The following is a 27,717-nucleotide window of genomic DNA, read 5'->3' as shown; positions in this document are numbered from 1 at the left end:
TGGTTTCTGTAGAGCCCGAGGGCTGGTCTACACTAGAAAGTTAGGCTGACATAACTGTGTCACTCAGGGGTGTGAAAAACCCACAGAGACATAGTTAAGCCAATTTAGGGCTTGTCTACACTGTGAAGTTGTTGACAGAACTTTTGTCTTTCATGGGTACTTAAAAAAGCCCCCCTGCGAAAGACAAAAGATTTGCCAACGCAAGTGGCAGTGTGAACGCGGCTTTGTTGGCAGGAGCACTCTCTTGCCAACAAAGCTAATGCTGCTCACAGGGCTGGAAGTATTTTGTCGGCAAAAGTGCCGACAAAGTACCGAAAAAGAGCGTTTACACATGCTGACTTTTAGCGACAAGGCTGAGTCGACACAGCCTTGTCGCCAAAAGCTGCATGGTGTAGACAAGCCCTTAAGCACCAGTACTAGGTTGATAGAAAAATTCTTTCATTGACCAGCACAGTACTAGGTTGATAGAAAAATTCTTTCATTGACTTAGCTACTATATTTACTGTCTAAATTACAACAGCACACCTGCAGCTGTGCCACTATAGAGGGTGGGGGGAAATTGAGTACATCATTCCTCTCGCTGGAGACATAGGTTGGAAACACAGGTGCCAGCTTTTTCCGTTGCCCAGGGGTGCTCAACCCCCGCTCCACCCTTTCCCTAACCCTAACCCCTGCCCCTTCCTGCCCAGTTCCACCCCCTCCCCCGAGCGCACCCTGTCCCTGCTCCTCCCCCTTCCTCTCAGTGCCTCCTGCATTCCGTGGAACAGCTGATCACAGTGGGTGGGAGGCGCTGGGATGGAGAGGGAGGAGTTGACTGGTGGGGCTGCTGGCGGGTAGGAGGTGCTGAGGGGATGGTGGGGAGCTGGCTGCCGATGGGTGCTAAGCACCTGCTAATTTTTTTTCTGCAGTTGCTCAAGCCCTGGAGCACCTATGGAGTTGGTGTCTATGGTTGGAAATACAACTGCAGCTGCTTCATTCTGAAATGCTTTGGCAGGCCTTGCGTCTTGCCTGCCACTTGCTCTCTCTTGTGTTTGAATTTAGTACATTAATATGTTATGCATTAAAAGGTTTCTTTGTTAAATTTGCTTTCTGCTTTTGTAGAAGAAAATTGAATCATGAGACTCTGATTTAACAAGAAAAACAATGGCAGGGAATCCAAACCTGTCTGGTCCAAAAGCTTAAGTCTATACCACTTGAGTTACCACTGTCAGCAGTACAAGGGTGTATGACACACAGTTTAGCAGTTCCAGTTCCATCTACTAGGAGAATGATACACCCACACACATCTTTTGGTTAAGGCCATGATCCAGGGATCAGGAGAGAGGGTTCAATTCCCACCTGAATACTGGGCAAGCCATTTAGTCTCTGTGTCTCAGTTCTCCATCTATAAAATAGGAATATTTCCCTACCTCAGGAAGTTGTGAGGATTAATTAATTAACGTGAAGTGCGCAGACACTATAGGAGTTGTACAGGTGGATATACTAATTTTATTTTTAATTTCTCAGTGATAAAGTGGTGGGGCAGGAGATTGGAAGTCAATGGAAGTTATGTCATTGACTTAATGGGGCCAGGATTTCACCTTTAGAAAGTGGAAGATTCCTCATTAGATCTCAATTTAAAATAGGTCAGATTGGAGACCTACAATTCCATCTTTTTGGAGAGTATAAAATACTTTCAGACACTACCATTTACCAGGGGTTGTGGTGGATTCTCTATCACAGGCAATTTTAAAATCAAGATAGGATGTTTCTCTAGAAGCTCTGCTCTAGGGATTAGTTTGAGGAAGTTCTATGGCCCGTGCTATACAGGAGGTCAGACTAGATGATCAAAACCATCCCTTCTGGCCTTGGAATCTATGAATCTACAGCTCTCAACAAGTGTGTGTTGGACACTTGCATTCTGGGAATTTTTCCAAAATGTTATCTTCACAAACACCTTTAAAAAAACTGGCCAGAGTTATAAATAGCTTTTACTTTGCTGCATGTTTTTTAGCTTTTGCCCAGGAATACACAGCAAGGAGAAGGGGTACGGTGTTTACAAAGTGTTTTCAAATTCTCTACGCAGGAGAAGTAGAAAAATTGCATTCAAACTTTGATCTCTAAATGAGTGTAACAAACTTCCTCTTTGTTCTGTAACTACATGAATTTATAAATAAGGCCCATTATTGGCTAAGGGAGGTTCATGCTATTCTCAGAGACCTTGTGATTACAATAAGCTTTCTTGCCGCAGTATCTTCTGGTGAAAAGTTGAACACTCATTGTTGACAATGCGACCCTTACATTGCTCCAATGACAGGTTCTTGGGAAAGGATCATCTCTTTCAGTATGAAGAGTATTAACAAAAGTGTGTATTGCAATAACTGCCCATGAAGTACTTTCCAAAGGTCCATAGATTTTGTGATATATGAGCCAACATATTTCAGCCATGTCAAAGGCAATTGTACTAACAGAACAAGAGAGTTTGAAATGTTCAAACCAAAGCATTTTTGAATCCTAGGATAGAATACAATATTTAACAAATAAGGTGTAGGCTAAAGGAAAAGCTAGTTTCCTCCATACCAAGTGCCTGTAACTCACAACCAGCTTGATGGAGTTTTTAAATCAGTGACTTCTGGCCTGTTTGCATCAGTGTAGCCATCACAAAGGGGTTGTAAGGCATCCTGACATAGGGGCTTCTCTGCCAGGTGGATGGCCACCTCTGTTAGCTGTGTACCCCACGACCCTGGTGCAAGAGACTCTTCTAGGAGCGTGATAAGGATAGGAAGGAGCCTGGGCAGAGGGTACCTATGCTCCATCTATTCTGCTACAGTCAATAGGGGCCATTTCAGAAGGTGTGTAAGTTAGGGCAGTCCATGAGGGCTGAATTGATCCCCAGAATAGGGGAGGCATATTGAATGCTTTCTCAGTTCCCGCATCAGGACCTGCACTGGATGAGGGGATGAATTTGGGCCTTTGTGCCTCAGTGTCACCATTTGTAGAGTGTTAATGATGACATATCCCCTATTTCACCGGGGTGTTGTGAGGTTTAATTCATTAATATCTCTAAAGTGCTTTGAGACACTCTAATGGAAAGTCCTGTAACAGTGCAAAGCTGAGGTTCTTCATGCAATCTATTAATTGCAGCATCTGGGGCTTTAAGGGAAAGCACCAAATGCCACAAGACTTGTGATAAATTTGTGAGAGTTGGTAACTTATTTACTGAACAAACTAGAGCAGCTCAATTTCATCCTATCTGAATCATAGCTATCCTCCTCCCTCAAATGGCATGAATATGGATGCCCCTGAGGCACTCCAAACAGCATATGTGCTAGTTATGCTGCATTTTTTCTAACCTCATACAGAAGAAGATACCATGCAGACGGAGTTCAGGATTGTATTCAGCCTTCCCTACTTCCTGTTCTGAAGGCTAAAATAGGTGGTGCTACATGCAAAAATAGCGGCATCCAGGATCCAAGACATATTGTGGTTGAAACACGTAAATGTAGCTGTGATGCCAAGTTGCATATTAGTATTTCATTTTTTTTTTTAAGGTAAGTTTCTGGCCCTCATAGCGGAAGAGAAATTTTGAAAAAATGAAGTGAATACAGACTGAAGAATCAGAAATCAGAACACAAATAAAAAGAACCCAAAAATTATTTTAAAGAAACAATGATTTCTATGCCATCATTAATATTCTTGTCTTACCCATGATTTCTTCAATACTTGAGGCTGGCAATACTGCACAATGCCTTGCGGTAGCTGGGATGGTGAGCAGGGAAAGCAAGGGTTAAAGGAGGCTTTGTAGGGGAAGCTGAAAAAAAATGAAAAGGCAGAGAGAAAGCAGTACAAATTAATATACCTTGTAGCATCCCTGAACAACTAGTACTATACCACTAGAACAGATTCATCTACAAGGGATGTCAGCTTTGCCTTTTTGTCCCTCAGCTGAGCATTGACAGAAAGAGTCAGTGCTGAATCTAATTTGCATAAAATGAAGGCAATTGGATCCAGATGAAGCATTGCTCTGGGGACATTAGTCTGGGACCACTCCTCAATATTAAAATAAAAAGAGGAGGAAGGCCACACCTTGCAATTTGGCAACCCCATAAAAATGTGCTCACTTTGCAAGACCTGTTCTCTAACCACTTCAACAGTAGGACACTTTGAAATGCTGGTCTCTCTCCCTATCTCTCTCTGTTTTAAAGCAAAGGTGAAAGCATCAACTAGGGAATAATGCCAGTTTCTTTAATTCCCTGCCTCCTCTCACAACACTAGGAGGCTTCCACATTTAGCATACTTTGCTGAAGTGATGAGACCTGAAGCAGAGGCAGTAGATCAAGTGGACAGATGTGGTATATCCCAAAAGACTAGCTCCTATCTAATGGCTTTAGAAATAGGGGTCTGTCTTCAGAGATAATACACTTAAGTTACATTTACTTAACTGACTTAGCTGAGTTATTTCCTACATACACCAGTGGAACAAATTCTGCTAAGGACATTCCCTGAATTAACTCCATGAACTTCAATAGTGATTACAGATTTACACCAATGTAAACATAGGTGTTGGAACTAGAGGTGCTGCTGCATTGCCCTGGCTTGAAGTGGTTTCCATCCATGGATGGCAGGTGAAATCCCCCTTCAGGAAGGCTAGCCTCTGGGCCCTGTCCCTTCCATACCCACCCTCACCCACCAGAGCCCTGAGCCCCCTCCACCGTGGCCAGAGGAGCCTCGACAGAACCGACCCAACCCTCGTGCCGTCAGCCAGGCAGAGCACCCACCTGACCTCCGGCCTTAGCACTGGTCTGAGCCATTGGCTCAAGCTGCCCCAGTCCAGGACAAGCTTCAAGCTCCAGGCCACTGGCTGGAGCTGAGCCCCCGCTGGCTTTTGGGGAGAGAGGGGTGAGGAGGATGTGGTGAGCAGCGGAGGGGGGGAGGGGGTCTTGTATGGAAGGGGGGTGAGGAGAGATGCGGCAGGTGTGGGGGACCTTTGGAGAGGGGGGGTGGAGTGGACTTACCAGGCAGCAGCTGCGGTGGATGGTGGGGGCCTCGGGGAAGGGGTGGAGCAGGGAGGGGAAGAGGCAGAAAGCAGGCAGGGCCACCACATCCCAGGCATTTGGTGGCAGGTCAGTGGCAGATGCACCAGGGGAGACTTAGCCTCCCCTTCCCTATTATACCTGTCACCTGTTTCCAGCATATACATGGTTTACAATTTGGTTCAATGGCTCTCAGCACCCCCTTATACAAATTGTTCCAGCACCCCGAGTGTAAAGGAGAGCAGACTTTGGCCTCTCGGAGTTACATTGGCATAAAATCACAATGAGAGATCTGATTCAGGCCCAAGAATCATATATGTGTACCTGTACTCACTAATTTCTCCAAGGTATTTTTCATGCCTAGTTTTATTATTGCTTGCTAAAGATTTTGTTTATTTAAAGGAGAATGGAAAAACGTATTGAAGAGATATGACTATCAAAATTGTAAATCACGTTGATGGCATTTGGACTCAGTTCACTCAACAAAATATAGCCTTGTATTTCAACACCTGCTATCATATCATTTCAACACCTGCTTTCTGTACCATTATACTAAATAAAATAATCATGAAGAAGAAGCCTCATTGATATGGCCCTACCAAATTCACAGTCCATTTTGGTCAATTTCATGGTCATAGGATTTCTAAAAAATTGTAAATTTCATGATTTCAGCTATTTAAATCTGAAATTCATGCTGTTGTAATTGTAAGAGTGCTGACCCAAAAAGGAGTTGTGTGTGTGTGGTCGAAAGTTTATGATAGTGGAGGGTTGTGGTACTGCTACCCTTATTTCTGCACTGGTCCTGGGAGTGGCACTGCCTTCAGAGCTGGGTGGCCGGAGAGCAGAGGCTGGTGGATGGGAGGTCACCCCTGAAGGCAGAGCCACCGCCAGCAGCAGCAAAGAAGTAAGGGTGGCATGTATGGTACTGCTACCCTGACTTCTGTGCTGCTGCTGGCAGGGCACTGCTTTAAGGGCTGAGCGCCTGGCCAACAGCTGCTGCTCTCCAGCCACCCAGCTCTGAAGGCAGCACAGAAGTAAGGGTGGTAATACCGTGACCCACCTAAAATAACCTTGCAACCCCCCTGCAACTCCCTTTTCAGTCAGAACCCCTAATTTGAGAAACGCTGGTCTCTCCTGTGAAATCTGGATAGTATACGGTAAAAACAAAAGACCAGATTTCATGGGGGTAGACCAGTTTTCACAGTCCCTGATGCGTTTTTCACGGCCATCAGTGTGGTAGGGCCCTACTCATTGATGTTCAGTTACCACAATAGCTGTCCAAGTGACTATTAGAATAGGGTTTTATTGTAATCTTGTGGTGGTCCTTCCTGGGCATGAAGAAGTTACAAAACAGTTTTGATGGCCTTACATTTTCATTTTGTTACAAAAACAAACCAAAAATATCCACAAAAACTTACTAGGGAGTGCACTGGATGAACAAGATCAGAACAGGTTTCAGAGTAGCAGCCATGTTAGTTTGTATTTGCAAAAAGAAAAGGAGTACTTGTGGCACCTTAGAGACTAACAAATTTATTTGAGCATAAGCTTTCGTGAGCTACAGCTCCAATGAAGTGAGCTGTAGCTCACAAAAGCTTATGCTCAAATAAATTTGTTGGTGGTGGTGGTGGTCGGGGACTCTCTACTCCGGGGGACTGAGTCATCTATCTGCCGCCCTGACCGGGAAAACCGAGAAGTCTGCTGCTTGCCGGGGGCTAAGATTCGCAATGTGACGGAGAGACTGCCGAGACTCATCAAGCCCTCGGATCGCTACCCCTTCCTGCTTCTCCACGTGGGCACCAATGATACTGCCAAGAATGACCTTGAGCGGATCACTGCGGACTACGTGGCTCTGGGAAGAAGGATAAAGGAGTCTGAGGCGCAAGTGGTGTTCTTGTCCATCCTCCCTGTGGAAGGAAAAGGCCTGGGTAGGGACCGTCGAATAGTGGAAGTCAATGAATGGCTACGCAGGTGGTGTCGGAGGGAAGGCTTTGGATTCTTTGACCATGGGATGGTGTTCCATGAAGGAGGAGTGCTGGGCAGAGACGGGCTCCACCTTACGAAGAGAGGGAAGAGCATCTTTGCGAGCAGGCTGGCTAACCTAGTGAGGAGGGCTTTAAACTAGGTTCACCGGGAGAAGGAGACCAAAGCCCTGAGGTAAGTGGGAAAGCGGGATACCAGGAGGAAGCACAGGCAGGAATGTCTGTGAGGGGAGGGCTCCTGCCTCATACTGAGAATGAGGGGCGATCAGCAGGTTATCTCAAGTGTTTATATACGAATGCACAAAGCCTTGGAAACAAGCAGGGAGAACTGGAGGTCCTGGTGATGTCAAGGAATTATGACGTGATTGGAATAACAGAGACTTGGTGGGATAACTCACATGACTGGAGTACTGTCATGGATGGTTATAAACTGTTCAGGAAGGACAGGCAGGGCAGAAAAGGTGAGGGAGTAGCACTGTATGTAAGGGAGCAGTATGACTGCTCAGAGCTCCAGTACGAAACTGCAGAAAAACCTGAGTGTCTCTGGATTAAGTTTAGAAGTGTGAGCAACAGGAGTGATGTAGTGATGGGAGTCTGCTATAGACCACCGGACCAGGGGGATGAGGCTTTCTTCCAGCAGCTCGCAGAAGCTACTAGATCGCATGCCCTGGTTCTCATGGGTGACTTTAATTTTCCTGATATCTGCTGGGAGAGCAATACAGCGGTGCATAGACAATCCAGGAAGTTTTTGGAAAGCGTAGGGGACAATTTCCTGGTACAAGTGCTAGAGGAGCCAACTAGGGGGGGAGCTTTTCTTGACCTGCCGCTCACAAACCGGGAAGAATTAGTAGAGGAAGCAAAAGTGGATGGGAATCTGGGAGGCAGTGACCATGAGTTGGTTGAGTTCAGGATCCTGACACAGGGAAGAAAGGTAAGCAGCAGGATACGGACCCTGGACTTCAGGAAAGCAGACTTCGACTCCCTCAGGGAACGGATGGGTAGGATCCCCTGGGGGGACTAACATGAAGGGGAAAGGAGTCCAGGAGAGCTGGCTGTATTTCAAGGAATCCCTGTTGAAGTTACGGGGACAAACCATCCCGATGTGTCAAAAGAATAGTAAATATGGCAGGCGACCAGCTTGGCTTAACGGTGAAATCCTAGCGGATCTTAAGCAAAAAAAAGAAGCTTACAAGAAGTGGAAGGTTGGACATATGACCAGGGAAGAGTATAAAAATATTCCTCGGGCATGTAGGAATGAAATCAGGAGGGCCAAATTGCACCTGGAGCTGCAGCTAGCGAGATGTTAAGAGTAACAAGAAGGGTTTCTTCAGGTATGTTGGCAACAAGAAGAAAGCCAAGGAAAGTGTGGGCCTCTTAATGAATGAGGGAGGCAACCTAGTGACAGAGGATGTGGAAAAAGCTAATGTACTCAATGCTTTTTTTGCCTCTGTCTTCACGAACAAGGTCAGCTCCCAGACTGCTGTGCTGGGCATCACAACATGGGGAATAGATGGCCAGCCCTCTGTGGAGAAAGAGGTGGTTAAGGACTATTTAGAAAAGCTGGACGTGCAGAAGTCCATGGGGCCGGACGAGTTGCATCCGAGAGTGCTAAAGGAACTGGCGGCTGTGATTGCAGAGCCATTGGCCATTATCTTTGAAAACTCGTGGCGAACGGGGGAAGTCCCGGATGACTGGAAAAAGGCTAATGTAGTGCCAATCTTTAAAAAAGGGAAGGAGGATGATCCTGGGAACTACAGGCCAGTCAGCCTCACTTCAGTCCCCAGAAAAATCATGGAGCAGGTCCTCAAAGAATCAATCCTGAAGCACTTACATGAGAGGAAAGTGATCAGGAACAGTCAGCATGGATTCACCAAGGGAAGGTCATGCCTGACTAATCTAATCTCCTTCTATGATGAGATTACTGGTTCTGTGGATGAAGGGAAAGCAGTGGATGTATTGTATCTTGACTTTAGCAAAGCTTTTGACACGGTCTCCCACAGTATTCTTGTCAGCAAGTTAAAGAAGTATGGGCTGGATGAATGCACTATAAGGTGGGTAGAAAGTTGGCTAGATTGTCGGGCTCAACGGGTAGTGATCAATGACTCCATGTCTAGTTGGCAGACGGTGTCAAGTGGAGTGCCCCGGGGTCGGTCCTGGGGCCGGTTTTGTTCAATATCTTCATAAATGATCTGGAGGATGGTGTGGATTGCACTCTCAGCAAATTTGCAGATGATACTAAACTGGGAGGAGTGGTAGATACGCTGGAGGGCAGGGATAGGATACAGAGGGACCTAGACAAATTGGAGGATTGGGCCAAAAGAAATCTGATGAGGTTCAATAAGGAAAAGTGCAGGGTCCTGCACTTAGGATGGAAGAACCCAATGCACAGCTACAGACTAGGGACCGAATGGCTAGGCAGCAGTTCTGCGGAAAAGGACCTAGGGGTGACAGTGGATGAGAAGCTGGATATGAGGCAGCAGTGTGCCCTTGTTGCCAAGAAGGCCAATGGCATTTTGGGATGTATAAGTAGGGGCATAGCGAGCAGATCGAGGGACGTGATCGTCCCCCTCTATTCGACATTGGTGAGGCCTCATCTGGAGTACTGTGTCCAGTTTTGGGCCCCACACTACAAGAAGGATGTGGATAAATTGGAGAGAGTCCAGCGAAGGGCAACAAAAATAATTAGGGGTCTGGAACACATGAGTTATGAGGAGACGCTGAGGGAACTGGGATTGTTTAGTCTGCGGAAGAGAAGAATGAGGGGGGGATTTGATAGCTGCTTTCAATTACCTGAGAGGTGGTTCCAGAGAGGATGGTTCTAGACTATTCTCAGTGGTGGAAGAGGACAGGACAAGGAGTAATGGTCTCAAGTTGCAGTGGGGGAGGTTTAGGTTGGATATTAGGAAAAACTTTTTCACTAGGAGGGTGGTGAAACACTGGAATGCGTTGCCTAGGGAGGTGGTGGAATCTCCTTCCTTAGAAGTTTTTAAGGTCAGGCTTGACAAAGCCCTGGCTGGGATGATTTAATTGGGGATGGGTCCTGCTTTTGAGCAGGGGGTTGGACTAGATGACCTCCTGAGGTCCCTTCCAACCCTGATATTCTATGATTCTATAATTCTTTTCTTTTTAAGATCAGCACAGTTATTCAGAGCAGAATTTTAGCTACATAGGGTTAGGCTCTCCTTCTCCCCCCTAACTTTCAAGGAAGATGAAAGCAACAGTTTTAGTAAATAATGTCATTTTACTCTAGGCCCACTTACAATACAATGGAACTGTTTCAAAGTCATAGCCCCCTCTGGATAATCATTCACACAATAGCTATACATGGCAAACAACTAAACATCTATGGAAAAAATCCCAGTGAGACAACATCTGTGAAACATGATAAAAAGAAAGACACTGATGTACTATACTTCAGAGTTGTCTTCCTCCTCCCCCATTTACAAAGCAGGAAGACCCGGCTTGATTCTGGTTATCAATCTGTGGTTCTGCTCTCAAGTTTGTCTCCTGCTTCTGATCTCCTGGTAACCTGACCCTGCCTGCTTCCTGACTCTTGATTCTCAGTTTGCTCTCTGGCCTGGCTTGTACTCTGACCTCCTAGTATCTGACCGAGCCTGACTCCTGCTTTGACCACTAGGTCAGACTGCTGATGTCCCAGTTGTGACATATATACAAAGATGACTTTAGGTATATCCTTATATATGGGGCATACACTTCCAGGATCCCAAGGTTACACACACATGCCTCAGTTAGAACACCGTTTCCAGTTCTCCAGCTATAACTACAACTGTAGACTCAGACTGGACTAGTACCACTGTGCTGTGGGAGACACAAAATTATCTAATAGCTCCTTTCTCTCAGAAAGTTGTACTTTGGCTTTTGTAATCATCAGTTTCTTCCATGATGCCTGCAAAGTCTAGACCGAGATTTAGGGATACTGTGTGGTGACATTAGGTTGAGTTAGTCTGGGAGCTAGAAAGAAAGCCCCTGTGGGTGGGGGTGCTCTAAGATAGTACAGAGACTCAACCACATGGAGGAACAGTTGCTAAAGAACTAAGAGGCAGAAAGATTCATAGGCAATGGATGGCCACAGGATATTGTCTCTGGCATGCAGAAGTGAAGGGACATTTTTACAAGTATGGAGAAAAGCAGATGTGGCCTTGCATATAGTACATTATGTAGATCCACAGAAAACCTAGGGCTGGACCTGATTAGGGGTCTTTTTAGGTTCTATTGCGAATAATGTAAAAGAAACTACAATCTGGCTTCATAACCCAGGGAAATGCCTATTTGCTTAAAGCTGTTTAAGCCTATGACACAAAGTGAAAGTGCCTCTTGTTTCCAGACACAGCCCTGCATCTGGGACCAACTTATTGTTTCTGAGACCACAGAGCACAGTTCAATCAATTCATAGAATGTTCCATATTTTTAAGTAACTGGTCTTTAGCAGTTATGTAGAGTTCAGGCTGTCATGGCATGACTGTGTAGAGATTTATTCAGACTAGAATTAGACTGCTGTACACTTTGGACCTGGGATTTCCATGGCCTGTGGAGGGTAGGATCTTGCTTTAAGATGCAGCTTTATTTGGTTCTTTACCCAGATCGCTCTCACTGGCATTTGACAATCACTTCCCTGAACAGCATGAAGCAAGAATCCAGACCTGCGGTCTCCCCACATATCCGTATATGTCATACTTATGATGAAAGGCTGGCTGACCAAGCACACTCAGACATAATCACTATTTAAATCCCCATGGAAGGACGCTCTGAGGCAGCCTGACCTAAAAACACCCTCAGAGCCAAACACTCTTGCATGAAAACAAAGATGTTTCCGGCTTATGCTTAATGCCTACTCTCTTGTCAACAGGCATTCTGGCTCAGAGTCTATTTACCTTTATAGGTTGACTATGGCTTGGAGCCAAAGAATAGACCCTTAGTTGTTCATGTAGGCTAGAGGTTTCATAGCACCCTTCATACTCAAGGCATCTTCAAGTACTTTAAAAAGTCAGACAGACTGCTGCTGTGGCCCCATTGTAGGGTTAAGCAACATTACATTTTCCCTTTTGTATCTCTGCAATTTTGAGTGGCAGTTAGAACCAAGATACAAAAGTGATGAGCATCTTAGAAATACACAGAACAAACAGTACATTTACATAAATAGTATTTCAGCAATGACACAGGGTATTTTCAAAAAGTATTCTTGTATAATGTTTAAATTTAAATAAAGACCCTTTATAGAGCACCAAGCTACACACAGAGCCAATCAAGCAGAAGACCCATGGTTTACATTTGAAAGTGAGTGTTGCTTTCACATTCAGAGCTAGTATTTCCTCTTCCTGTACACAGCTCCAGCAGGCTTTTGAAGTTTCTCAAGTTCTATAAATTTCCTCTGTCAGAAGAGCTGCATTTCTTTGTTTAAAAATATTTGTTTGCCTCTCACTGTTCCACTCCCACTCCTTAGCTGCTCTACCTAACTCAGGCTTTTTCAAAATTAAACAAAAACTTGATATTTCTGTTTGCCCACTTGCGTCTCTCCACTCCCATTAGCCTTTGTGCTTTTAGCCATCTTGTTGTTTTGTTTCTTCTTACCGTTGCAGCACAAGTGGGATTGAGCAAAGTTACTTTACTGTGAACATGTCAGCACCACCCCACACAATTTCCTTATTTATGACCAAAAATCCTGAAATTTACTGAGCACCAACAACTTGCACTGACTTTCTTTTGCAGGATGAGGGCCCCACCATTCTCCAAAGATTTCTTTGAGGGGTAGAATTGAGCTTTAAGGCACAATAAAGTTACTATTTGAGACCTATAGCAGTTGATGCATCAGCCCCTCTTTTCAATTACAAAATGTACCACAAGTCAATATGATTGTTAGACTTTGTTGAGAAGTGCCGGAGTGGAAGGGCAGATGCTACATCAGGAGTAATAATACACAGTGTTGGGCGAGAATGTGAGAGTGAAACACAAAGGCTATTGTCAGGACAGCAATGGTGTGTAGTCCGAGCTGGATGTAAAGGAAATCATCAAGACAGCTTGTGGGGGATGGGGTGAGAAAAGGCTCATTAATGTAATGTTTGATCTTTGTCGCATATTTCTGTTCACAGGTATTCCTCTCACGTTCTGGAGTCAGGTAGCTTGTTACAGCTTGGGAAGAGTTCCTGGCAAACAAGATTTGCTGAGTAAAACACAATGACATAAATGTAACAGCATTTCCCCCACTTTATGTAGCAGGATAAAAAGATCAGTCTCGCTTCCTTATGGGAATGCTTAAGTACACTGACAGGCAGAACCAAAAAATGTAACATACTGAAGCCAGAGACCAAACTCTAACTGCAGCATGTATACCCCAAGGCAGAACTCTTGCAGTCCAAAATTCTTAAGAACCTGACTTATGCAGTTTTAGATTTCTGGGTCTTAGAGAGTGACTTTCTTACTATATTTAAAATCTTTTCCTTAATTCAGCCACTTTTCAGCTTTGCTTGTCCTTTTTGCTAATGATGCAAGACATAATTTTTTAAATAAAATTTTCAGCCCAGCTCCTCAGTCCTTCAGAAGCTGTGACATCTTTGCCATTTCTATGGGCACAAATTGTTGCAATTAACACAGGATTACAACTCCACTGCAGGATAGCCAAGTACATTTGTTACCTATTGAACCAGAAGAGGAGCAGAGCAGGGCAGGGCTTTGGATCCATGTTCCACTCCTGATAGATCCCACCTCTTGTACTATTGAGATTGAATACGCTTTACTAGTATATAATCAATGCTAAACCTGCATTGCAAAAATGATTGGCTGGCTTCTGAAAGTACAGCCAATCACAAGGAAGATGGAGCATTGCAGCATGGCATTGGGATCAGCACATTAAAATAAACAAATCTGCTTCTAATTTAAGATGTCTAGAGTGGTTGCGACTTGAAACCATTAGTCACTTTGAGCAGATGATATAGTATATTTGGGATCATAACTGTAAAAGTGGAAGGGATGGGAAATCTAAAATCATAAGAGCTGGAGACTGAAGATATGTATCTGGTAAGATTATCTCCCTGTCAATAAAAGGACAATTCTTTACTAGAGATGGACCCAAGGAAAAACTCTGTCTCCATTTTTATGCCTTGAGCCTACTTCTGTTTTTATACCATAGTCTCATGTGTTAACCTGCTACAAGAACAGGTAGAAAGGGGAATTGGAAGCATTATTCAACCATCTCCAGCAGCAACACAGAGAAAACAGAAAGCAACCAGTAAAATAAATAGGTTTGTGATTTTAATTTAAAAAAATATTTTTTGTTCCAGTTTGGCCTGGAGTAAAGTTTTTTCATGTAAAGGCCAATCTCATAACTATAGAACCATTTCAGCTTAATCTAACGGGAGAGTTTCTTTTGTGTGTGTGATACTAAATAATTTCAATTAAAAATATGGATGGAAAAATGAACAAAGACTTGGCAAGTTAATGAAGACTCACTTTTATGGGACTGGGGCAAAAGCAATTAGACTTATGATAGGTCATTAAAACATCTGTATGGATCCACCTATTAGCTTTGTGACTTTAGACACAGGAATATTAACAGTGTAGGAGAAAAAGGCTTTAAGGCCTTGTCTGCGCTAGGGATTTGCTCCAATTATATCCACCCGTGTAGCTGCACTGGTATAATCCTAAAGCGTACAGAGGCAAAGCCGCTATTTACACTACTGAAATTTACTCCTGAATAAAACCAGGTGAAGCTCCACTAGTGCAAATAGTGGCTCTGTCTGTCTACGCTCGACATTTACACAGATGCAGTTATGTTGGTGGCTGGCTACTAATGGATGTAACTGGGGCAAATCCTCATTTTAGACAAGGCCTATGTTTTAGAAGCAAGAAAAATAGTGTCTTCTACAATGGATAGTTTTACAGTGATTCCCTTGCAATTTAAAAAAAAAAGGGGAAAGAAAGACAAACAAGTTATCATCATTTCTCCCCTTTCCTTCATTCTAACCCCTGCCAAACCATACTTTTCATTTATTCTTTTCCATCCTCCTCCCCTGAATCTCTCTGGAAGGTTGTGGTGAAGGGCACATGCACACATGGCTGACACATCCACACAAGTGCATTTCAGTGCTCCACACAAGTAGGCTAGTAGCTTGTAGTCTATAACAATTAAAATGCCTAGATGGTTTTCAGCTGCACGTGTTTACTCCCATTAGATTAGGAATGTCAGATGAGAAATCAGAACTGGCAACTGAATCCAAGACTTTGTGTTCCCTAGGATCAGACTGTCAAATTAATTTATTTCACACTAGGTGAAGTGTTGTGTGCCCATCTTGCTTAGAAGACCTGAACTGATTTTTCATTAACTTGTTAATAATGTACCTGGGTGTTTTGGTGGGGCAGAAGGGAAGGCAGAATCTGGCTAGACACCTTTTTGCTGCCTTAGCCAACCCTTTCTCCCTTATATTTCCAAGGTTCTTTGAAGCTGTAGGTTTAGATACACAAAACAGTGGTAATATTTTAAAATAGCAGCTGATTTGTCCAAATATCTCTGTATATTCTAATAATTGTCCTGCTGGGTGCCTAGACAGAAAAAATGGGCTTTTGCCCACCCGGTTGAGGAATTCTTATCTGGTGTTCACATAGATAAATATAGATTTCCTGTAAGGTTAGTTCCCGAAATCCATTACAATTTAAACAGCAGCTTTGCTTAAACTTTGTCCCAGGTTTACTGGATATCACGTTCTTTTGTTTGAAAAGAGAGAGAGGGCTTTTCATTCCAGAATTTTCTGTGCCTCCCCATATGGGCTACCTGGAATACACAGCCCATTTCAGCAGACTGTGCCTTTCAATGACTAATGTATTACAAATTTCGCATTAGACATCAGCCTGAGCTGCAAAATGTGGATGTGTTCAGATTCTGAACTCCCTGTGTGCATGCATATGCACATACACTCCCTGCCCCCACCCCTCAAGCTTGAGAGATTGGATCCAGTGTTTCAGTTTAGCTAGAGAAACAGGTCAGCCTCGAAATTCCAATCTGGATTTTGATGCTTTCTGAAAGTTGAAGACTCTTCATATCAAGGATTTTGGCTCACCATTGTAAAAGGTCATTTTAGGACCATTCCTAGAGCCCAGAAAAGAGAAAAGAGACTATACTGATAATAGGTATCTGCTTAGTGTGTTGATGCTTCATACAGGAAGGTCCAGCCCCACAAAGGGATTTTGGTATTGCAACTCTGTGTTGCAATGCCTAACTTTCAGGTGACTAGAAAATCACTGGAACAACAAGAGGATTCACAAAGCCTGATTAGGCACATAGGCTCCCTATAAAAAGAATCAGATCCACAAAACCCAGCATGCTATGTGGGGAGCCATCCAAGCTAGCCAATGAAACATACCAAACAAGAGGTGTGTGTCCTAAGCCCCTCCTCTCCCATGGAATTAGGCACCTCCCTGCAGCCTAGACATAGCCAGGAACCTCTCCTGGAGGCAGGCAGCTTAGGTACCTAAGCCTTTTCTTGTGAGAATGAGTTAGTGCCTACTGAACTCCACACAAAATGGCCAGAGGGTTGGGGGGAACGAGGCCCTCCTTTATAACCTTTAGCCTAGTGGTTAGGGTATTCAGCCAGGCTGTGGGAAACCCTGTTTTGATTCTCTACCCTGACCAAGGAGGAGAAGGGATTTGAACAGGGGTTCCATGTGAGTGCCCTAACCACTGGACTCGAGTGATCCTCTTTCTGTCCCCAGACCAATTTAATTATTGTGAAATGGCTTCAACAAGAAAGAGAGTCCCACATCAGACTATCCCATAGTCCAGTGGTTAGCCCACTCAGCTGAGAAATGGAAAGCCCCTCTTCAAAGCCCTTCTCCACAGACCAAGGGGGAATTGAACCAGGATCTCCCACATCCCCCTGGAGTACTCTAACCACTCAGCTAACAGACTTGCTTTCTTTTCTCCAGCCATTTTGTATGGCATTAGGCATGCTCAGAGCATGGCTACCAGATCTGGCCCCACAGGGAAGATGGAGAAGTGGTTTCAGGTTTGCACAGGGACTTAGGCATAGAGTTAAAGGCCAGGAGGGACAGCAGGTCATCTAGCCAGACCTCCTGTACACCACAAGACATCATCATCACCTGACAACTGAAATTAGACCAAAATATTACAGCCCTCAGGAGACTAGATCAGTGGTTCTCAAACTGTGGGTTGTGACCCCCTTTGAATGGGGTCGCCAGGGCTGACTTTGACTTGCTGGAGCCCAGGGTTGAAGCCTGAGCCTCACTGCCCAGGGCTGAAGCCAAAGCCCAAGGGCTTCAGCCATGGGAGGCAGGGCTCAGGCTGTAGGCCCCCTGCTTGGGGCTGAAGCCCTCAAGCTTCAGCTTTGGCCCCCCTGCCCAGAGTTAGGTGAGACTTGGGCTTTGGTCCTTCCTCCTGAGGTTGTGAGGCAATTTTTGTTGTCAGAAGGCAATGTAATGAAGTTTGAGAGCCCCTGAACTAGATAGATCCCACAAGCAGAGCATAGGAGGGACTGAGTTGCATCAGTGCCTGAGGCAGGAGTGACGGAAGGTCCCTAAAAGTGAGGGGGCCACCAGCACTCAAACCGTGTCCCCACCCCCTGCCCTGGCCGTTTCCCCTAGACCCTGCCCTCACACCGCCCCTTCTCCCCAAGCCCTCACACTTGTGCCACCCCGTCCCTCAAGACCCCACCCCACACTGCCTCTTCACCCCAAGACACCTCCCCCGCTCACTCTTTTCCGCCCCTCACCCCCATCATTTGCCCTCACAGCCAGTAAAAAGTAGAGGGGTCATGAATCTCTGGGTTCCCCTGTTCCAGTGCCCCTGCCCGAGGACCCTGCAAGAGCAGAGATATGATTAAATGAGATATACCCAGATAATTCTGGCAAGTGACCTGCACCCACACGCTGCAAAGGCAGGCAACCCCCCACCTAAGTTCCCTCTAAGCTGCCTGGCTGCGCAGCTGCCTATTAAGCCCCATGCAGGGACTCTGGGCTGCGGCAGGGAGAGGTGCCCCTCCCCGCTGGCCCCAGCGCAGACCTGCCACAGTTGGGGAGAGGAGCCCCTCTCTTAGACTGTCCCAGCCCAGCCCCGACGGAGCTGCCACAGCCGGGGAGAGGCGCCTCTCCTCCAGCCCTGAGCTGCTGCAGCGAGATGACTCCCCCCAGCCCTCTCTTGTCCCACTGCAGCCCCAGGGCAGTCTGCACCCCAAACCCCTCATCCCTGGCCCCACCCCAGAGCCCCCCATATCCCAACCCTCTGCCCCAGCCCTGAGCACCCTCCCGCACCCCAAACCCCTCATCCCCAGCCCCACCCCAAAGCCCACACCCCCAGCCAGAGCCTCATCCCCCCACACCCCAACCCTCTGCCCCAGCCCTGAGCCCCCTCCCACCACATGAATTTTGTTATGTGCTCCACTATGGAGGTGTCACATATCCCCTCCATAGTGGTGCACATAACAAAATTAATTCCGCACACAGATATAAAAAATTAGAGGGAACACTGCGCCCCACCCCCTCAAGGGAGATAGGTGACCAGACACATAGACTGAGGTAGCATCTTAGGCGCCTAGGGAGCTTTTACAGTGGAAATTTAGGCTGAGTGAGTTTAGGCACCTATAGGGTTAGGTGGCAGCCAAGCAGGAGTTTTGTGGCGTGCAGTGGTGCCTAAAACTGGGATTTGGGAGACTTAAAATGGGGTTTAGGCATCCTAAGTCTCTCTGTGGATCTGGCCTGAAGTTCTTTGTTTTCTTCAGTCAAACAGATATGCTGGAGCCAATTCAGCATATCACTGTGCTTGCTTTCTTCATAACCAGTTCTTTCAATTACAACAGTCTTTCCTGTATTGATTACATCTATGTGCATCTACAAATATTCAGTAATGGGCTCTTTAGTCTAACAGAGAAAACTAAGACATGATCCAAGTATAACACGGCTGGAAGTTGAAGCTAGACAATTCAGACTAGAAATAAGTTGTACATTTTTACCTGTCAGGGTAATTAACCAGAGTGGTCCCTTCTGGCCTTGTATACCATGCCCCAAAGAAAACAGCTACTGCCATTAAGATTGTGCATATACTTAAGTTGAGCTCTTTGCCTTCTATTCTTCTGAAGTAAACCACCACAAGTCAGAGTGAAAGGGATTATGATGAATTATGTTGCTGTCTCTGCAAAAATACAAAGTAATGATACACTCAAAACGTCACTCACATGATACTGCTGATGGTTTGAGGAGTCCGAGTTTGACTTAAGCAGAGAACAAACAAGTATTGTTATGGCTTTGGCATTTGCCTCCTGATTTACTGCATTACAAATGAAACACTTTTTGATTTAGGATTTATAATGCCTTGTATACAGAAACTGCTCTATAAACCCTCCAGCTCCTTCTTCTAATGAAAAAAGACAAGAAGTTAAAAATAGAGAGTGCTGTGTGGGCTAATCAATATACCTTTCCCCTACTCCACCACCCTTCAAGTTATTAAAAAAATTAGATAAATATGTGTGGGATTAGTGTTAATTTCATGAATATCAGAGATGGCAAATGACAAGTCACACACAGTCTACTCCCTTGCCAATGGGGAATTATTCCTGCCCACTATCTCAGGAGCACTTCGTCCAGTTTTAGATGACTGGACTTCTATCACATCCTATTGAGTTCACTCTTAAAGAAATAAGTCTCAGAGACTGTCCAGATCTCCCACACTAAAGCAGTGGGTATAGCCATTATACTTGTTAGGTTAAGGAGCAGACAATCGTGAAATTATTATCTGAAACAAGACAAGGATAAAACATCATTCATCCTTTGCTGCTATGGTGTATCCCTTTTCTCCATTAGTCCACTGTCTTGTATGTGTTGAGATTGCAAATTGTTGAAGGAAGGCTTGGACCTGTCTTCCCAATAATTTTTTAAGGGCCTAGCCAACTTGGGTGCTGTATAAATACGTCTTGTACAGCTCTATATAGGGCCTAAAGTACAGCAGTTTCCACTATGCAAGTGAACACAGTTGACCTGAATTTATAGTGCTAATTTATTATGGCTCACCAATGATCTGACCAGAAAATACCTAGGTTCTTGTCCCAGATTCAGGCTATAGAATTAGAGAACATAGGGAGTACAATATCTTGTATGGACCCTCGGCATGTGTGGGGACAAAACCAAATTTTCAAGATCTTTATTAAAATCAACAAGAGAGTAACCAAAGTTACAAACCACAGAGCCACAAAAAAGTAATACAGCTCTATAGTCCCTGGTGGTAACATCCCTTTTATAAGAGGCTACTTAAACTAGCATACTTGCGCCCTTCCTTGGACACCTGGTTGTGGGAGACAGAGGACCAGCCTCGTCTCTGGCCGAATGAGTTTGATGCTCCAGGCTCTTCAATCCCAAACTGGTAGAGATCAGGTTCAAGTGTTGAATAGCTAAGCTATAGAATCATAGAATATCAGGGTTGGAAGGAACCTCAGGAGGTCATCTATACTGCAGATGCTAAGCTGATAGCTTAACAGAAGAGAACTATGAGAAGGAATGACCCCTCCTTATGGTGGTTTGCCCTCTTATAAGGTCCTGACACTGTCCTGAAAATTCACATCAATGCCCAACCTTCCACCCAGATAAATCTTTGGGTACACTTACTGTATAGGCTAGCATATTCATCTATATTAATATCAATTATCTCATCCTCAAAACCATTAGCTTTGGCCTAGATCATTACTTCCATGTTCAGTGGTATGCAGAACCTCGTGGTTACCGGTATTTTCCAGAATTTTGGTGAACACATTCAGTTTTCTGTTCAGTTCCCCAAAGTCAAAAGAGGTAACCACTAGGCCATTAGTCTATGCCAAAGGTTACAAACACTTATGCTAAATTTCTCTAGATAATCATACAGGATACAGGCCTGTACGTTCCTTGAGTTACAGCCAAGGATAATGAAGAAATTTGTACTGGAATTATTCAGTACAAAACATAATCCAAGAGAATAATAATCAAACCAATAAAGAAAACAGATTATATAATATAGCAAGCTAGCAGGCTAGCCCCATGGGCCACAAAACCCTTTGCATCATGGAGCAGCGCTGTGTAGCAGCTCTCCATACTGGACCATGGGTGTGTTTTGGGAGCAAGGAGGTGTGATCTCTACACACTTATGTTTGCTACCCCTCCTCATGTCCTGTAGTAATAGCTACAGCCATCCTCTGCCCTGGTTAGGATTCCATTTTTCAGCCCTTGCACAACCCATCCACTCCGACTGGGTGCAACTTGCTAGACGTTTGCTCAAACAGCACCAGTTACCTTAAAAAAAAAGAAAAAAAGAAAAAAAAGATTTTGAGACTGCAATCACCTAGCCATCCTCATCCTGTTCTCCCTTCCCAAATCTATTCAAAAATAAATAATTGAAGTCAACATTCTTGACTTACCACTTTGTCCACACATTTGTTGCCCATTTTGAGGTCTGTGCCTGCTGCTAAAGATATTTTACAGCAAAAAAGTTAAGAGCATCCATGACAAGTACAGAATATTTACTGTAAAATAGCATTTGTGCATAAGCAATGTTATTATTATAGCTCCACAAACTGAATTTCAGGAATGGAACCATGAGAAAAAGATTTGTTTCTCTCTCTAAAAGTATTTAATTTCAGAGTATGGTGCTAAAAGATTTTATTATTTTTCTCATGATAACTCCAGTCCCATTTTGTCTTTAATTTAGACTATCATAAGATTTATTGTTTGTTGGTAGGCAGAGTTCGTAATTCACACGAAGACACTGAATAGCATAGAAAGGATTTATTTTGTGCTTGTGGGATTTGCTCTCAGTTTGGAATATTGCACAAGACTGAATAGATTGTTTCCCCCTGCAAATCAGAGAAACTGTGCTAACAGGATCCATCCTTTCATCAGGAAGTGGCCTCTCATTATAGTTGCAACACTATGTCCTGAGCAAATGGAAAAGGAAATTCTTCAACTGGAGAGAGTTCACAGAAATAACAACCTCAAGGGCATTCAGGGAGCAGATTCTGTTGAGATTTGGGTGAAACACACAAATTAGAAGTTATACAGTGTGAAAAACAAGGATGTGCTTTTGATGAAAGAACATTCAAGACTTTAAGGGTCTAATAGGGTTAGTTATTATGCAACTGACACTAAGAGAACAGCAGTGATTAGTGTTTCTAAGAAACAGCCCTAAGAATGCTCTGACCTACCTTGCTCTTATTGTAGATATACTGTATAGAAGCTAACTGATGTAGTGATCGGCTTTTATAGGCTGACAGAATTAATGTGGCATCATTAGCAGTTATGGTTGCCTGTGGAGAAATAATTATGCAAGTTATGAAATGGCAATTATTGACCTGGCAGTGGCAAGACTGGGATATAGTCAGAGAAGAAAACAGACTACCACATTGATTCTGTCTCTCTCTATGGACAAGCGTGTATGTATATTTTTTGGAAAAGGGCACTATCTTAATCCAGAGGGAAAAGAAACACATAATTGGACCACTGTTCTAGCATCAGAAGGCTGAAAGTATAAACAGGTAAACTGGACATTTGTCAGGGCTTACTGAAATTCTGCCATATGAAGAGACTTGCTGACCACACTGCATATGGATCTGCAGTTGTTTTCTTAACCTCTTTCTGTTCTTATTACCAATATACAACCTGACATGTCTGTGGCACACTCAGGGTTTTCTAGCTGTAGCAAATGAAAGCTTGATTGCCAGTGCACACCGATAACTGACTCAATGCTGTGGTTTCTGTACTTTAGATCATTCATTTCCTGTTACAAGCTGCAGCCTGTTGATTTCTCTGCATTATTGCTAACGTGCCAGCAGTGCAACAGACATTTTTGTCAAACATGCAAATTGTCTCAGTTCATCCAATTTCTGTAAATCCCCCGTTTGGCATAGAATAGCTGAAATAGCTACTAGAATAAGAGACTAAAAATAAAGTATCATCTAATTTAGATATAAATTAAGCTTCTCTAGATCTTTAGTGTTTTTTTTCCTGGCACATATCACTGTATTACTGAACATCAACAGAGTAAATATACTAAATCAAGAGTACTGGTGCTGCTGAGTTTCATAACAAAGCCTCATAAATGCTTACAACCAAATTATGCTCTCAATTAAATCAATGTCAGTGGAGTTAGTCTGGATTTACACTGGTATAACAGAGCAAAATTGGGCTCTTACAGTACAGTATCATGTACATAGTGCCAAGAGGTGCATAGTAATTTTCAGACAGCTTGATGAAAAGTTTTTTGATCTAAACAGTTTACAATCCAAGTAGCCGTATCTATTGCGTCCATTATATCAGAATCCAAGTTTCATGTTTGAATGGAAGTAACTTCAGAAGGAATGTGGGTATACGTAAAAAAACATTGCATTATATACTGATAACAGTGCTTTTTTGCTTTACTTTTTTGTCATATTACAGCAAGGTCTATTCCAAGATGATCCTCTAACCACAGATCCTTACTCATTTATTACTTCTACAATTCAAATACAAAGATTTGCTGATAGTTATTTGAAAGACTCTGCTAGAAATGCGGTCAGGGCACAAAGGTATTTCATAGTGGCATTAGGTTAAGAGTGATTGGAATACACTGCTTGTGTACTGCAACTTTTGCAACTAAAAAATAATACCAATATCTCCCAATTTTAAACCTTTATGCAATTTTTCAAGAATTTCTCAAAACATAATGCAGTACACACTAATGCATTTTTTTCCTTGGAACAGATACACTTAGACAATAGTCCAAGAGACAATTTGGTTCTTGAAAAAAGTTTAATATCAGACAATGGATTCTGCACAGCATAACAGCAGCAGCTTATAGGAACGGATGGAACACTTCAATAAGAAACACTGGGTTCAGGAGCTTATCACAGAATTGAAATATGAAGAGACTTGTTGGATGAGCCTGTACATCTCTTTCCAGTACCTTTTGTAGAGTTTAGACACAGGATGTAAAAATTAATTTTAGACAGCTGAGTAGTGTCAAATAGGTGTATTTTACTTAAAAATGGCTTGGATCATCTAAAAACAGATTTTACAGGCACTTCCATAACCTATAATAATCTCTTCTTGTATTTAAAAGAAAAAGAGAAAAGAAACAAATTAGTATTTAAAGCTCCATGGGAAGCCCAGGATCAGCACAGCTGAAATGACAGCTCATTTTCATATGAAATAATAAATAAATATACACAATTCTTCCCAAAGTTTGGACTGTACTTGATTTTTCTAGTGACAATATAGGTATCATGATGCCTGACATAGGCCATATTTTCTGTCCTGCAGCTCTGCACCAATGTCCCTAAAAACAATGAAGTAAAAAGCATTAAGGGAATAATATTGGGGAAATGCTTACAAATAAACTGTAAATCATAGAATCATAAAATCGTAGGACAGAAAGGGACCTCAAGACAGGGGTGAAAGTAAGTCAAGTGACTTACTGGTACTCTGGGGACAGCTCTGGCCCCCGGAAGGGGCGGGGCCTATGGAAGGGGCGGGGAAGGGGAGTCAGAGCCAGCCCCAGCCCACCCTGTAAGGTAAGTGTCCCCCCCCCCACCAGGGTAGCAGTAGCAGCCTGGGGCTCCAGGGGCTATTTAAAGGGCCCGGGTCTCCCCTCTTCTACCACCCTGGCCCTTTAAATAGCCACCGGAGCCCTGGGGAAGTGGTGGGTCTCCAGCAGCTATTTAAAGGACCAGGGCAGCAGAGACAGCTGGAGCCCCAACCCTTTAAATAGCCCCTGGAGCCCCCGCTACCCCAGGGCTCCAGCAGCGGGGCTCTGAAGGCAATTTAAAGGGCCTGGGACTCCAGCCACTGCTGGGAGCCCCAGGCCCTTTAAATTGCCCCCTGGGGAAGCCGGGCTGCCCCAGTACGGTGCACTGGCTCTTGCTGGTATGCTGTACCAGGACATACCGGCTTACTTTCACCTCTGCCTCAAGAGGACATCTAGTCCAGTCCCCTGCACTCATGGTAGGACTAAGTATTATCTAGACCATCCCTGACAGGTATTTGTTTAACTTGCTCTTAAAAACCTCCAGTGATGCAGATTCCACAATCTCCTTATGCTGTTTATTCCAGTGCTTAAACACGCTGACAGTTATGAAGTTTTCCTTAATGTCCAACCTAAACCACTTTGCTGCAATTTAAGCCCACTGCTTCTTATCCTATCCTCAGAAATTAAGAACAATTTTTCTCCCTCCTCCTTGTAGCAACCTTTTATGTACTTGAAAACTGTTATGTCTCCCCTCAGTCTTCTCTTCTTCAGACTAAATAAACTCAATTTTTTCAATCTTCCCTCACAGGTCATGTTTTCTAGACGTGTAATCATTTTTGCTGCTCTTCTCAGGTGCCTTTCATCCACACTGAACTTTCAAGAAAAGGAGTCTATATTATTAACCTTGCTACAACACTGAGAACAACATCTGCAAAGGAAGTATAAGAACCCCTTAACATTAATTTGGAGGAAGCAAATCCTAAAAAGAATGGATTTACTCTGATGCATCATTACTTACAGCAAGGATGGGAAAAAATTATGATGTATTTCTGGTTCCTAGGTCTGATGTTCTGAATGGTTCAACAGAAAATTTCTTTAGTATTTGGGATTCCCAGGCTTTTGACCTATAAATAAAAATTTAGCATAAATTCTGCAGTTGTAAACCTTGCCACCAGGGGCCACTAACAGTAAATGTGCAGTAATGAAAATATTACAAACAAGAAAGAAGACAGATAACAAAAAGCCATTTTGTGCATCAGGATAGTAGATTGATCTGCCTAGATTTTATTATTTGTTCTGTTACGGTAGCACCTAGAGGCCCTGATCAGAATCAGGGTCCTGCTGTGCTACATGCCACATAGAGGTAGACACGGTTCCTGCTCTGAAGTACTTATTACGTTTGGTTTTCAATTAAATCATTGATAATTGGAACTTAATCTGTATCTCTGACTTTAGTGTCTCATGCTGCTCTTGTGTTAAGCACAGCAATAGGCATACAACATGACAAAGGGAGGCTTTCACTCATTCCAAGCATCAAAACCACATGTGACCAATGTTAGTCATGTCGGAAGGCACTAAGCTACTATGGTGATGTGGGAGGTATAAGAATCTGAATAGAATGGAGTATCAGATCTTCACATTCTGGTTTAAACTCCATGTATAGTTCAGAGATCTAATGGTTCTGTGTGTGGCTGGATGCACACCTGGATCTCTGTTCTCTTCCTGCTGGAAGCCAATGGGATTAACTGAGGCCTCTGACATCTCTCTCTCATCTTTTAGCCTGCCTGTCACTAAAGAGTGCACATAAAAACTTGGTATGCTAGTCATATCATTTCCAAAGTAACAGGTTCCTACGTTGGTATACAGCAGGAAGTCCCAAACGTACTTAATCACAGGCTGCATTGTCAATTTGCCTGGATGTCAAGGGCCACACTTAATTTGCACACCAATTGAAGCAGTCTGTAGTCACCTTCCTCTTCCATACGGAAGTATGGCTCATGACGGCTACAAGTCCCAGCAGACATTGATTCATTTTGATGTGAGCAGCCCACATAAGTGCTATATTCAGAAGCCACAGGTCTCAGCAATCACAAGGATGGCCACATGGTTGATTGTAGCATCTGTGGGATGCTCTTTGGCCATGTCTGATGTAGACACTTCTGCTTATTCTCTACAATCCAAAAGAGTCCTTAAGAGTTTCTTTCTACCTAAATAGTCCCCCCGCGCCCCCCAAAAGAAAAGAAAAGAAAAGAAAAGAAAAGAAAAGAAAAGAAAAGAAAAGAAAAGAAGATAGTGTTTCCAATAAACTAGCCAGACAATACTTTTTTTTCTTGGAGATGTTGGGAGGAAGGTAGAAGAGACACAGCATTTCTTTTCCTACAGTGGCTAGAGAGACAGTGTAATCAAATAAAAGGACCCACCCAGCTGCATAAGCACATCTAATGGTTGCCAATAACAGCTGCCTGAGGAGTCTGATAAGGCACCAGAAGCTTAACATCTGGGATCTACAACTTATCCAAGGAGTGGCTCACTACCTTGGCAAGAAATGTGACACAACACTGGCCTGCTACAGCTGGCTGAGAATATTTTGTATTCAATTTTGTTGTTAAAAAGGACCCATAAACAGAGATGGAGGAAGGATAAACTCAAGGTAGCTTAGTACAAAAAAAGCAAATGACATGGAGTGGGACATTTAAACCACAGAGCATTAGCTAATATAGCAGAACTTCTGAAGACAGTGGGTGAACACAGAGAAACAAGAAAACACACATAATAGCGTAGTTTGGAATTACCTCCAGGAAACATGAGAACAAGAAAAAACTTAACTCTTAAATCCAGACAACTGCTCAGCACCATTTCAACTCAAGCCAGATAGGTCAGCTCTGTTCTAAAGGACTGGGAGGATACCAAGATGATGTTGGAAACAAGAAAACCACTCTCTCCTCAAGCACCTTGTACAGCAGACTAGATGTGGAAAAATATCACCTAGGCTCTGGGGTTTCTAACAGCTGAGTCATTGTGCTCATGCTATTGATAGCGTGGGGGGTGTCATACCAACCCCTCTGCAAATTTGCAGACCAGACATGTGGGCTTTCTTCATGGCCACTGATGTCCCCATTTTCTTAAACCGTCCCAGAGATGTCTATAGAACTATCTGGAGGCTATTAGGGTAATTGCAACCAGTACTAGATAATTGCAGAGATGATCACAAAGCAATCTTTAAGCAAAAGGTGCAGAAACACCCCTC

At 43.8% G+C, this 27,717-nt stretch overlaps 1 long non-coding RNA gene across 2 annotated transcripts; it reads right to left on the bottom strand.

Annotated features, from left to right (window-relative positions):
* Positions 1-3,694: 3,694 nt before the first annotated feature.
* Positions 3,695-27,443, bottom strand: LOC140909446 (uncharacterized). Of its 2 annotated transcripts, none has more exons than XR_012158212.1 (6): positions 27,297-27,443; positions 25,489-25,594; positions 22,174-22,275; positions 21,118-21,265; positions 18,964-19,142; positions 3,695-3,790 (listed from the first exon to the last, which is right to left on the bottom strand). It is a non-coding gene; the product is annotated as an uncharacterized LOC140909446 (long non-coding RNA). The 2 variants fall into 2 exon arrangements; XR_012158211.2 differs by lacking the exon at positions 3,695-3,790 and adding an exon at positions 11,528-13,152.
* Positions 27,444-27,717: the final 274 nt, after the last annotated feature.

Source organism: Lepidochelys kempii, chromosome 3 (genome assembly GCF_965140285.1).
Source record: "Lepidochelys kempii isolate rLepKem1 chromosome 3, rLepKem1.hap1, whole genome shotgun sequence".
NCBI lineage: Eukaryota > Metazoa > Chordata > Testudines > Cheloniidae > Lepidochelys > Lepidochelys kempii.
The sequence above is the reverse complement of the archived record's forward strand: the minus strand, read 5'-3'. Positions and strand labels throughout refer to the sequence as shown.